The sequence below is a fragment of the Nerophis ophidion genome, linkage group LG21 (assembly GCF_033978795.1).
Source record: "Nerophis ophidion isolate RoL-2023_Sa linkage group LG21, RoL_Noph_v1.0, whole genome shotgun sequence".
NCBI classification, from domain to species: Eukaryota; Metazoa; Chordata; class Actinopteri; order Syngnathiformes; family Syngnathidae; genus Nerophis; species Nerophis ophidion.
In genome coordinates, this window is record NC_084631.1 from 37,252,331 (window position 1) to 37,265,142 (window position 12,812).

Sequence of the window (12,812 nt, forward strand, 5' to 3'; positions counted from 1 at the left end):
GTTTGCATGTCCTCCCCGTGAATGCGTGGGTTCCCTCCGGGTACTCCGGCTTCCTCAAACCTCCAAAGACATGCACCTGGGGATAGGTTGATTGGCAACACTAATTAGTGTGTGAATGTTGTCTATCTGTGTTGGCTCTGTGTGCACCGCCTTCCACCCGAATGCGCCTACAGCACCCCAAAAGAGACAAGCGGTAAAAAATGGATGGATATTCAGTCTTAAAAACCTAAATGAGGGAAGAGGTGTAAAGAAATACAACTGAGGAAGGAAAATAATGCAAAAGGAGGAACATCAATCCTCAACAAAACTTCTGGAGCTTCTGTTTCTTCATGCTGTTAACTATCTGTCTGAGTAGCGAGGGCGGAACAATGAATATACACCTCCGTGTGGGGATCCGAGGCTAACGGACATGGCGTCCGACACAGCCGGAACAAAGCATCCGAGCCATGAAGGAAGCAAAGGTGGGGTTATTTAAATGCAAAGCACACCTGCCGAATTTTGTCAGATAAATCTGGAGGTGTCATCAGGATCAAAATTGTGAAGGCAGGTGAGATCCTTCAAGCTGATTTGTTCTTCCGTCACGTGCTGTGCAGACTCTGCGTGCTTCCATGGCGGTGAGAGCGTAACGAAGCAACAAACGCTATGGCAACAACCTCTGCGGATGTTGTTCTCCCTCCCTCTTGCCCTCCTTTCCTCGCCTCCTTTCCTCGCCTCCTTTCCTGGGCCGGCTGCATGCAGGCTAGCGAGCATGCTGACTGCTAATGAGGAATGGTCGCCGCTGCTGCCAAATATGTGTGAAAACACGAGTGTTTATGTGCGTGTGTGTGTGGGTGTTCTTGTATTTCTGTCCTCTTTGAGACATGAAGAAGGAAAAGTGTCTTCCATATGAGGAGAGGTGACATAAATCATTGTCCCGATAACATTGCATCTAAGAGACAATGTCTCATTTGCACCCCTGCTGGTCAAAATGATGATGGTCCCTAATAGGAGGGATTTTATAAATTGACTGTATGTCGCTTTTAGAAGTGCTACGCCTCTGGCCAACATATGAAATAACAAGTGAGTCAGTCATTGAAATGCGCCCCCTTTGGCCCAAAATAATTAAAAAAAATAAATAAATATGTACATAGAGACATACTGAAATAACTTGAAGTAAATATGAGGATTAAAAAATAATTATAAACAATAAATACAACAATAAAAAAACTGAAAGCATTTTTTTTCTCACAATTTGTCGACTTTTTTCTTATAAAATTGGGAACGTTATCATAGTCTTTCTGTTTCTGTAATATTGCGATATTTTCTCATAGAATTATTACTTTTTTATGTAAAATTATCACTTTTCAAATTGACTGTGTGTCGCTTTTAAAAGTGCTCCGTCTCTGGCCAACATATGAAATAACAAGTGTGTGTCAGTCATTGAAATGCGCACCCTTTGGCCCAAATTAATTTAAAAAAATCAATAAATATGTACATAGAGACATACTGAAATAACTTGAAGTAAATATGAGGATTAAAAAACAATTATAAACAATAAATACAACAATAAAAAAAACTAAAAGCAGTTTTTTTCTCACAATTTGTCGACTTTTTTCTTATAAAATTAGGAACATTATCATATTCTTTCTGTTTCTGTAATATTGCGATATTTTCTCAAAGAATTATAACTTTTTTATGTAAAACTATCACTTTTCAAATTGACTGTGTGTCGCTTTTAAAAGTCCTCCCCCTCTGGCCAACATATGAAATAACAAGTGTGTGTCAGTCATTGAAATGCGCCCCCTTTGGCCCAAATTAATTTAAAAAAATAAATATGTACATAGAGACATACTGAAATAACTTGAAGTAAATATGGGGATTAAAAACCAATTATAAACAATAAATACAACAATAAAAAAACTAAAAGCAGTTTTTTTCTCACAATGTGTCCACTTTTTTCTTATAAAATTGGGAACGTTATCATAGTCTTTCTGTTTCTGTAATATTGCAATATTTTCTCAAAGAAGTATAACGTTTTTATGTAAAATGATTACTTTTCAAATTGACTGTGTGTTTTTTTAAAAGTGCCCCCCCTCTGGCCAACATATGAAATAACAAGTGTGTGTCAGTCATTGAAATGCGCCCCCTTTGGCCCAAATTAATTTAAAAAAATATATATATATATATATATATATATTTGTATAGAGACATACTGTAATAACTTGAAGTAAATACGAGGATTAAAAACCAATTGTTAACAATAAAAAAAAACAGTTTTTTTCTCACAGTTTGTCGACTTTTTTCTTATACAATTAGGAAAATTATCATATTCTTTCTGTTTCTGTAATATAACAATATTTTTTCAAATAATTATTACTTTTTTATGTAAAATGATTACTTTTCACATTGACTGTGTGTCGCTTTTAAAAGTTCTCCGCCTCTGGCCAACATATGAAATAACAAGTGTGTGTCAGTCATTGAAATGTGCCCCCTCTGGCCCAAATTAATTAAAAAAAAAAAAAACATGTACATAGAGACAAACTGAAAAAACTTGAAGTAAATATGAGGATTAAAAACCAATTGTTAACAATAAATAAAAAAAACTAAAAGCAGTTTTTTTCTCACAATGTGTCGACTTTTTTCTTATAAAATTAGGAACATTATCATATTCTGTCTGTTTCTGTAATATTCTGATATTTTCTCATAAAATTATTACTTTTTTATGTAAAATTATCACTTTTCAAATTGACTGTGTGTCGCTTTTAAAAGTGCTCCGCCTCTGGCCAACATATGAAATAACAAGTGTGTGTCAGTCATTGAAATGCGCCCCCTTTGGCCCAAATTAATTTTAAAAAATCAATAAATATGTACATAGAGACATACTGAAATAACTTGAAGTAAATATGAGGATTAAAAACCAATTATAAACAATAAATACAACAATAAAAAAAACTAAAAGCAGTTTTTTTATCACAATTTGTCGACTTTTTTCTTATAAAATTAGGAACATTATCATATTATTTCTGTTTCTGTAATATTGCGATATTTTCTCAAAGAATTATAACTTTTTTATGTAAAACTATCACTTTTCAAATTGACTGTGTGTCGCTTTTAAAAGTCCTCCCCCTCTGGCCAACATATGAAATAACAAGTGTGTGTCAATCATTGAAATGCGCCCCCTCTGGCCAAAATTAATTTTAAAAAATTAATAAATATTAACAGAGAGACATACTGAAATAACTTGAAGTAAATATGAGGATTAAAAAACCATTATAAACAATAAATAAAAAATAAATAAAAATAAAAGCAGTTTTTTTCTCACAATTTGTCGACTTTTTTCTTATAAAATTGGGAACGTTATCATAGTCTTTCTGTTTCTGTAATATTGCGATATTTTCTCATAGAATTATTACTTTTTTATGTAAAATTATCACTTTTCAAATTGACTGTGTGTCGCTTTTAAAAGTGCTCCGTCTCTGGCCAACATATGAAATAACAAGTGTGTGTCAGTCATTGAAATGCGCACCCTTTGGCCCAAATTAATTTAAAAAAATCAATAAATATGTACATAGAGACATACTGAAATAACTTGAAGTAAATATGAGGATTAAAAAACAATTATAAACAATAAATACAACAATAAAAAAAACTAAAAGCAGTTTTTTTCTCACAATTTGTCGACTTTTTTCTTATAAAATTAGGAACATTATCATATTCTTTCTGTTTCTGTAATATTGCGATATTTTCTCAAAGAATTATAACTTTTTTATGTAAAACTATCACTTTTCAAATTGACTGTGTGTCGCTTTTAAAAGTCCTCCCCCTCTGGCCAACATATGAAATAACAAGTGTGTGTCAGTCATTGAAATGCGCCCCCTTTGGCCCAAATTAATTTAAAAAAATAAATATGTACATAGAGACATACTGAAATAACTTGAAGTAAATATGGGGATTAAAAACCAATTATAAACAATAAATACAACAATAAAAAAACTAAAAGCAGTTTTTTTCTCACAATGTGTCCACTTTTTTCTTATAAAATTGGGAACGTTATCATAGTCTTTCTGTTTCTGTAATATTGCAATATTTTCTCAAAGAAGTATAACGTTTTTATGTAAAATGATTACTTTTCAAATTGACTGTGTGTTTTTTTAAAAGTGCCCCCCCTCTGGCCAACATATGAAATAACAAGTGTGTGTCAGTCATTGAAATGCGCCCCCTTTGGCCCAAATTAATTTAAAAAAAAATATATATATATATATATATATTTGTATAGAGACATACTGTAATAACTTGAAGTAAATACGAGGATTAAAAACCAATTGTTAACAATAAAAAAAAACAGTTTTTTTCTCACAGTTTGTCGACTTTTTTCTTATACAATTAGGAAAATTATCATATTCTTTCTGTTTCTGTAATATAACAATATTTTTTCAAATAATTATTACTTTTTTATGTAAAATGATTACTTTTCACATTGACTGTGTGTCGCTTTTAAAAGTTCTCCGCCTCTGGCCAACATATGAAATAACAAGTGTGTGTCAGTCATTGAAATGTGCCCCCTCTGGCCCAAATTAATTAAAAAAAAAAAAACATGTACATAGAGACAAACTGAAAAAACTTGAAGTAAATATGAGGATTAAAAACCAATTGTTAACAATAAATAAAAAAAACTAAAAGCAGTTTTTTTCTCACAATGTGTCGACTTTTTTCTTATAAAATTAGGAACATTATCATATTCTGTCTGTTTCTGTAATATTCTGATATTTTCTCATAAAATTATTACTTTTTTATGTAAAATTATCACTTTTCAAATTGACTGTGTGTCGCTTTTAAAAGTGCTCCGCCTCTGGCCAACATATGAAATAACAAGTGTGTGTCAGTCATTGAAATGCGCCCCCTTTGGCCCAAATTAATTTTAAAAAATCAATAAATATGTACATAGAGACATACTGAAATAACTTGAAGTAAATATGAGGATTAAAAACCAATTATAAACAATAAATACAACAATAAAAAAAACTAAAAGCAGTTTTTTTATCACAATTTGTCGACTTTTTTCTTATAAAATTAGGAACATTATCATATTATTTCTGTTTCTGTAATATTGCGATATTTTCTCAAAGAATTATAACTTTTTTATGTAAAACTATCACTTTTCAAATTGACTGTGTGTCGCTTTTAAAAGTCCTCCCCCTCTGGCCAACATATGAAATAACAAGTGTGTGTCAATCATTGAAATGCGCCCCCTCTGGCCAAAATTAATTTTAAAAAATTAATAAATATTAACAGAGAGACATACTGAAATAACTTGAAGTAAATATGAGGATTAAAAAACCATTATAAACAATAAATAAAAAAAATAAAAAAATAAAAGCAGTTTTTTTCTCACAATTTGTCGACTTTTTTCTTATAAAATTGGGAACGTTATCATAGTCTTTCTGTTTCTGTAATATTGCGATATTTTCTCATAGAATTATTACTTTTTTATGTAAAATTATCACTTTTCAAATTGACTGTGTGTCGCTTTTAAAAGTGCTCCGTCTCTGGCCAACATATGAAATAACAAGTGTGTGTCAGTCATTGAAATGCGCACCCTTTGGCCCAAATTAATTTAAAAAAATCAATAAATATGTACATAGAGACATACTGAAATAACTTGAAGTAAATATGAGGATTAAAAAACAATTATAAACAATAAATACAACAATAAAAAAAACTAAAAGCAGTTTTTTTCTCACAATTTGTCGACTTTTTTCTTATAAAATTAGGAACATTATCATATTCTTTCTGTTTCTGTAATATTGCGATATTTTCTCAAAGAATTATAACTTTTTTATGTAAAACTATCACTTTTCAAATTGACTGTGTGTCGCTTTTAAAAGTCCTCCCCCTCTGGCCAACATATGAAATAACAAGTGTGTGTCAGTCATTGAAATGCGCCCCCTTTGGCCCAAATTAATTTAAAAAAATAAATATGTACATAGAGACATACTGAAATAACTTGAAGTAAATATGGGGATTAAAAACCAATTATAAACAATAAATACAACAATAAAAAAACTAAAAGCAGTTTTTTTCTCACAATGTGTCCACTTTTTTCTTATAAAATTGGGAACGTTATCATAGTCTTTCTGTTTCTGTAATATTGCAATATTTTCTCAAAGAAGTATAACGTTTTTATGTAAAATGATTACTTTTCAAATTGACTGTGTGTTTTTTTAAAAGTGCCCCCCCTCTGGCCAACATATGAAATAACAAGTGTGTGTCAGTCATTGAAATGCGCCCCCTTTGGCCCAAATTAATTTAAAAAAAAAAATATATATATATATATATATATATATATATATATTTGTATAGAGACATACTGTAATAACTTGAAGTAAATACGAGGATTAAAAACCAATTGTTAACAATAAAAAAAAAACAGTTTTTTTCTCACAGTTTGTCGACTTTTTTCTTATACAATTAGGAAAATTATCATATTCTTTCTGTTTCTGTAATATTACAATATTTTTTCAAATAATTATTACTTTTTTATGTAAAATGATTACTTTTCACATTGACTGTGTGTCGCTTTTAAAAGTTCTCCGCCTCTGGCCAACATATGAAATAACAAGTGTGTGTCAGTCATTGAAATGTGCCCCCTCTGGCCCAAATTAATAAAAAAAAAAAAAAACATGTACATAGAGACATACTGAAAAAACTTGAAGTAAATATGAGGATTAAAAACCAATTGTTAACAATAAATAAAAAAAACTAAAAGCAGTTTTTTTCTCACAATGTGTCGACTTTTTTCTTATAAAATTAGGAACATTATCATATTCTGTCTGTTTCTGTAATATTCTGATATTTTCTCATAAAATTATTACTTTTTTATGTAAAATTATCACTTTTCAAATTGACTGTGTGTCGCTTTTAAAAGTGCTCCGCCTCTGGCCAACATATGAAATAACAAGTGTGTGTCAGTCATTGAAATGCGCCCCCTTTGGCCCAAATTAATTTTAAAAAATCAATAAATATGTACATAGAGACATACTGAAATAACTTGAAGTAAATATGAGGATTAAAAACCAATTATAAACAATAAATACAACAATAAAAAAAACTAAAAGCAGTTTTTTTATCACAATTTGTCGACTTTTTTCTTATAAAATTAGGAACATTATCATATTATTTCTGTTTCTGTAATATTGCGATATTTTCTCAAAGAATTATAACTTTTTTATGTAAAACTATCACTTTTCAAATTGACTGTGTGTCGCTTTTAAAAGTCCTCCCCCTCTGGCCAACATATGAAATAACAAGTGTGTGTCAATCATTGAAATGCGCCCCCTCTGGCCAAAATTAATTTTAAAAAATTAATAAATATTTACAGAGAGACATACTGAAATAACTTGAAGTAAATATGAGGATTAAAAAACCATTATAAACAATAAATAAAAAAAATAAAAAAATAAAAGCAGTTTTTTTCTCACAATTTGTCACCTTTTTTCTTATAAAATTAGGAACGTTATCATATTCTTTGTGTTTCTGTAATATTGCGATATTTTCTCATAGATTTATTACTTTTTTATGTAAAACTATCACTTTTCAAATTGACTGTGTGTCGCTTTTAAAAGTGCTCCCCCTCTGGCCAACATATGAAATAACAAGTGTGGGTCAGTCATTGAAATGCGCCCCCTTTGGCCCAAATTAATTAAAAAAATAAATAAATATGTACATAGAGACATACTGTAATAACTTGAAGCTAATATGAGGATTAAAAACCAATTATAAACAATAAATACAACAATAAAAAAAACTAAAAGCAGTTTTTTTCTCACAATTTGTCGACTTTTTTCTTATAAAATTAGGAACATTATCATATTCTTTCTGTTTCTGTAATATTGCGATATTTTCTCAAAGAATTATAACTTTTTTATGTAAAACTATCACTTTTCAAATTGACTGTGTGTCGCTTTTAAAAGTCCTCCCCCTCTGGCCAACATATGAAATAACAAGTGTGTGTCAGTCATTGAAATGCGCCCCCTTTGGCCCAAATTAATTTAAAAAAATAAATATGTACATAGAGACATACTGAAATAACTTGAAGTAAATATGGGGATTAAAAACCAATTATAAACAATAAATACAACAATAAAAAAACTAAAAGCAGTTTTTTTCTCACAATGTGTCCACTTTTTTCTTATAAAATTGGGAACGTTATCATAGTCTTTCTGTTTCTGTAATATTGCAATATTTTCTCAAAGAAGTATAACGTTTTTATGTAAAATGATTACTTTTCAAATTGACTGTGTGTTTTTTTAAAAGTGCCCCCCCTCTGGCCAACATATGAAATAACAAGTGTGTGTCAGTCATTGAAATGCGCCCCCTTTGGCCCAAATTAATTTAAAAAAAAAAATATATATATATATATATATATATATATATATATATATATATATTTGTATAGAGACATACTGTAATAACTTGAAGTAAATACGAGGATTAAAAACCAATTGTTAACAATAAAAAAAAACAGTTTTTTTCTCACAGTTTGTCGACTTTTTTCTTATACAATTAGGAAAATTATCATATTCTTTCTGTTTCTGTAATATAACAATATTTTTTCAAATAATTATTACTTTTTTATGTAAAATGATTACTTTTCACATTGACTGTGTGTCGCTTTTAAAAGTTCTCCGCCTCTGGCCAACATATGAAATAACAAGTGTGTGTCAGTCATTGAAATGTGCCCCCTCTGGCCCAAATTAATTAAAAAAAAAAAAAACATGTACATAGAGACAAACTGAAAAAACTTGAAGTAAATATGAGGATTAAAAACCAATTGTTAACAATAAATAAAAAAAACTAAAAGCAGTTTTTTTCTCACAATGTGTCGACTTTTTTCTTATAAAATTAGGAACATTATCATATTCTGTCTGTTTCTGTAATATTCTGATATTTTCTCATAAAATTATTACTTTTTTATGTAAAATTATCACTTTTCAAATTGACTGTGTGTCGCTTTTAAAAGTGCTCCGCCTCTGGCCAACATATGAAATAACAAGTGTGTGTCAGTCATTGAAATGCGCCCCCTTTGGCCCAAATTAATTTTAAAAAATCAATAAATATGTACATAGAGACATACTGAAATAACTTGAAGTAAATATGAGGATTAAAAACCAATTATAAACAATAAATACAACAATAAAAAAAACTAAAAGCAGTTTTTTTATCACAATTTGTCGACTTTTTTCTTATAAAATTAGGAACATTATCATATTATTTCTGTTTCTGTAATATTGCGATATTTTCTCAAAGAATTATAACTTTTTTATGTAAAACTATCACTTTTCAAATTGACTGTGTGTCGCTTTTAAAAGTCCTCCCCCTCTGGCCAACATATGAAATAACAAGTGTGTGTCAATCATTGAAATGCGCCCCCTCTGGCCAAAATTAATTTTAAAAAATTAATAAATATTTAAAGAGAGACATACTGAAATAACTTGAAGTAAATATGAGGATTAAAAAACCATTATAAACAATAAATAAAAAAATAAAAAAACTAAAAGCAGTTTTTTTCTCACAATTTGTCACCTTTTTTCTTATAAAATTAGGAACGTTATCATATTCTTTGTGTTTCTGTAATATTGCGATATTTTCTCATAGATTTATTACTTTTTTATGTAAAACTATCACTTTTCAAATTGACTGTGTGTCGCTTTTAAAAGTGCTCCCCCTCTGGCCAACATATGAAATAACAAGTGTGGGTCAGTCATTGAAATGCGCCCCCTTTGGCCCAAATTAATTAAAAAAATAAATAAATATGTACATAGAGACATACTGTAATAACTTGAAGCTAATATGAGGATTAAAAACCAATTATAAACAATAAATACAACAATAAAAAAAACTAAAAGCAGTTTTTTTCTCACAATTTGTCGACTTTTTTCTTATAAAATTAGGAACATTATCATATTCTTTCTGTTTCTGTAATATTGCGATATTTTCTCATAGAATTATTACTTTTTTATGTAAAACTATCACTTTTCAAATTGACTGTGTGTCGCTTTTAAAAGTGCTCCCCCTCTGGCCAACATATGAAATAACAAGTGTGTGTCAGTCATTGAAATGCGCCCCCTTTGGCCCAAATTAATTAAAAAAAATAAATATGTACATAGAGACATACTGAAATAACTTGAAGTAAATATGGGGATTAAAAACCAATTATAAATAATAAATACAACAATAAAAAAACTAAAAGCTGTTTTTTTCTCACAATTTGTCGACTTTTTTCTTATAAAATTGGGAACGTTATCATAGTCTTTCTGTTTCTGTAATATTGCGATATTTTCTCATAGAATTATTACTTTTTTATGTAAAATTATTACTTTTCAAATTTACCGTGTGTCGCTTTTAAAAGTGCTCCCTCTCTGGCCAACATATGAAATGACAAGTGTGTGTCAGTCAGTGAAATGCACCCCCTTTGGCCCAAATTAATAAAAAAATATATATATATATTTGTATAGAGACATACTGTAATAACGAAGTAAATATGAGGATTAATAACCAATCGTTAACAATAAATTAAAAAACTAAAAGCAGTTTTTTTCTCACAATTTGTTGACTTTTTTCTTATACAATTAGGAACATTATCTGTTTCTGTTTCTGTAATATTGCGATATTTTCTCATAGAATTATTACTTTTTTTATGTAAAATGATTGCTTTTCAAATTGACTGTGTGTCGCTTTTAAAAGTGCTCCCCCTCTGGCCAACATATGAAATAACACGTGTGTCAGTCATTGAAATGTGCCCCCTTTGGCCCAAATTAATTTAAAAAAATAAATATGTACATAGAGACATACTGAAATAACTTGAAGTAAATATGGGGATTAAAAACCAATTATAAACAATAAATACAACAATAAAAAAAACTAAAAGCATTTTTTTTCTCACAATTTGTCGACTTTTTTCTTATAAAATTAGGAACGTTATCATAGTCTTTCTGTTTCTGTAATATTGCAATATTTTCTCAAAGAATTATAACTTTTTCATGTAAAATTATTACTTTTCAAATTAACTGTGTGTCGCTTTTAAAAGTGCTCCCCCTCTGGCCAACATATGAAATAACAAGTCTGTGTCAGTCATTGAAATGCGCCCCCTTTGGCCCCAATTAATAAAAAAATAAATATATATATGTATGGAGACATTTTGTAATAACTTGAAGTAAATATGAGGATTAAAAACCAATTGTTAACAATAAAAAAACAACTAAAAGCAGTTTTTTTCTCACAATATGTCGACTTTTTTCTTATAGAATTAGGAACATTATCATATTCTTTCTGTTTCTGTAATATTGCAATATTTTCTCATAGAATTAATACTTTTTTATATAAAATTATTACTTTTCAAATTGACTGTGTCGCTTTTAAAAGTGCTCCTCTCTGGCCAACATATGAAATAACAAGTGTGTGTCAAGTCATTGAAATGCGCCCCCTTTGGCCCAAATTAATATTTGAAAAAAAATATTTGTATAGAGACATACTGTAATAACTTATGAGGATTAAAATTCAATTATAAACAATAAATTAAAAAAACTAAAAGCAGTTTTTTTCTCACAATTTGTCGACTTTTTTTCTTATAAAATTAGGAACAACACTTTCATATTCTGCCCTGCGATGAGGTAGCGACTTGTCCAGGGTCTACACCGCCTTCCGCCCCTTTGTAGCTGAGATAGGCACCAGCGCTCCCGCGACCCCAAAGGGAATAAGCGGTAGGAAATGGATGGACTATCGTATTCTTTCTGTTTCTGTAATATTACAATATTTTCTCATAGAATCATTACTTTATGTGAAATTATGACTTTTTAATGCAAAATGGTAACTTTTGTCATATCAAATTATGACTTTTATCACAATATCACCAATTTTGTTGTTGTTGTAAAAGAGTGAAATTTTTGGGAGTAAAATTAAGACTTTTTTCATCATTTTTGAGTTGAGTTTAAGTTTATTTCGAACATGCAAGCATACATTTTGCCAAATAAAATCAGATTATTATTATAACGTTGCAAAAAATGTCAAGGTTTTCTCATAAAACTGTGACTTTTGTCGAGTAAAACTACGACTCTTTTCATGAAATTGTAAAAATGTCAAGCCTTTCTTGTAAAATTGCGACTCTTATTGATTAAAATTCCAGCTTTTATCATAACATTGCATAAATGTTCCGTTTTTCTTGTCCAATTTTGACCTGCGTTGCGTAAAATGACGACTTTTATTATAAAACTGTCAAAAATTCTTAAGTTTTTCTTGTGAAATTCCAACTCATTTTTCACAATAAGCTTTTTTTTATATATTTATATAATATGTATATATTATTAATGTTGTAAATACTAATCTTTATATATCTAGAAAGGCTGGTCCGAAAGAGGTAGGCATTTTTCGGGGGTCTCAAGAAAGTAAAACGTGTGTGTGTGTGTGTGTGTGTGTGTGTGTGTGTGTGAGTGTGTATGTGTGTGTGTGTGTGTGTTTGGGGGGGGTGAGGCCAGGAGTTGAGAGAGAAAAAGGTTGCTAAGGGGGACAAAGGGAAGGATGTTCTTCAGCTTCTCTTCTCTCACTTTCTGTTACTAGGCAACACCTGCAGGCATGCACTAAATAAAGCTTTGTGTCCGCCACTCGCCCCCTTCCCTCGCTGCTAATCTCCAACTTTTCACTCACAGACTCTGTCCCTTCTTTTCCTTCTGGCATTCCATTGCTGGGAAAAATGTTCAAATAATATTATGAAGGATAAGAAAAGTCCGCAGGACGCACAACTTAAGGAGGAGCAGATGGTGACTTTCTTCCAAAGTAGC